The sequence below is a fragment of the Cyprinodon variegatus genome, unplaced genomic scaffold, assembly GCF_000732505.1.
Source record: "Cyprinodon variegatus isolate N-32 unplaced genomic scaffold, C_variegatus-1.0 Scaffold15, whole genome shotgun sequence".
In the NCBI taxonomy this organism is placed as follows: domain Eukaryota; kingdom Metazoa; phylum Chordata; class Actinopteri; order Cyprinodontiformes; family Cyprinodontidae; genus Cyprinodon; species Cyprinodon variegatus.
The window spans coordinates 2,438,978-2,440,790 of NW_015150468.1; positions in this window are offsets into that span (position 1 = coordinate 2,438,978).

Here is a 1,813-nt window from a genome sequence, read left to right on the forward strand (position 1 = left end):
TACAAACTTATTTAAATAAGCTTGTTCTTCTTCTTCTTCTTCTTCACCATTGCATTCCCACTTGGTCACTCAGATTTGCTGACTGAGCTGCTCCAGGCCATTCTCCAGTTCCCGGTGGAAGTTTGGAGTGGACAGATCCTTCTCTACTGGGGTCCCTAAGTTATAGAATGCCTTCATTTTGCAAATTTGGCAGGCATAACTTCATTTTACTCATTTGCCTTTAAAACAAAGAGAGACTGGTTTTTACTCATATCTAATTAATTTCAGCTGTTATCTGTTTGCTTTTATTATTAAAAACGTATGGATTCGGTTTTAATTTTATTGAAGCATTTTGTAGATAAAGTTGATAGTGATGGCTGTTTTATCATGAAATAGAATCTAATTTGACTGTATGCAACAAATCCTTTATTTGATCTTACTTTAACTCTATGACGGAATTGCTTTAGAGTTATCAGACTAATATCAACAGACTTTGTAGAACATTTGATTCAGTTTTATTGCAAATTAAATTGATCTATTTGTCTTGAAAACTGCTCTCTGGTGCAATTTGTTCTCAACCAGGTCTTTCGAAATTAACTTAACTCAGCTATATTAAAACAGCAGATTTGACATTAAGTCCATTGTCCTCTAATTGTCCTTAATAACTTGCAACACTCAGTGATGCCACAGAAAGTAGGGTGGAGACTGTAAATATTGAGGTCTGAGAACATTGTTAATAGATTCTCTGATGACACATTTCATCTTGGCATAGATTGTAATTGGTTTTTACATGACAAGTAATAGTGCCAGGGCTTTAGAGACAGTGAAACAAAATCCCTTGAAAATAGAGACCTATGAAATTAAACCTTCGTTTTCAATTTTCTCTCCCACAAGGGTTGAGCAATTAAACGGATTTAACCCTGTGCTGTATAATAAGACATAAATAAAGTGTGTCTGGTGGTGTGTGTGTGTATGTGTGTGTAACATTCTTTCTAAAACATATATACTTACCTAGACTGGTGTGAATGACTGGAAAGGTTCAACCTCATCTGTAGTAACAAATACAAAAAGTGCAGTGCATATTCATATGATAAATTCAGTTTTGTGTTAAAACCATTGACATTTTCCAAACATGTGCAAAGACATTTGTTTGTTTTTTACCTTCATATTCTAGAGATATCTGTCTCTGTCTCTCTTTTTTTCTCTCTCTGGATTTACACAGCAGAGCAGTCCTGGATAGCGGAGACAGAGATTACTCCCCCTGATCTTTTTACAGACACGAAATAGTTCAGTGCAAACCCTCCCTAAGGGATTTGCCACCTCTGTACTGACAGACTGTGCATTAGCATCCATCAGTGAAGGGAAGGAAAACGGTTTTATCCTCTTCGACCCATTACTTACTCAAAAAAAGAAATGGAATGAAGAAAGCCAAAGAAGTGGATGATATCCTTGTCACTATGGTGGATAATCTGGAAAGCATACTGCCGGGCCGGAGTCATACTGAATCAGAGCCAAAAGCATTGTCTTTTTCTTCAAATGATATATATATATATATATATATATATATATATATATATATATATATATATATATATATATATATATATATATATAAAACCACAGCTTAACTCTGACACCACCAACAATTTGTCATGTCTAAAATATTTGTAAGGGGCCAGTTTGTCTCCTGCTGTCAAAATACTTTTGAAGATGCTAAAAAACTGTGGAACTAATGGTTTACCATGATAACAGATATTAATTCATTTCACAAAACCTGTTTGCTTATATCTATGTAGGTATTCACCATTTCCATCCACCAATCCACCCATCTATC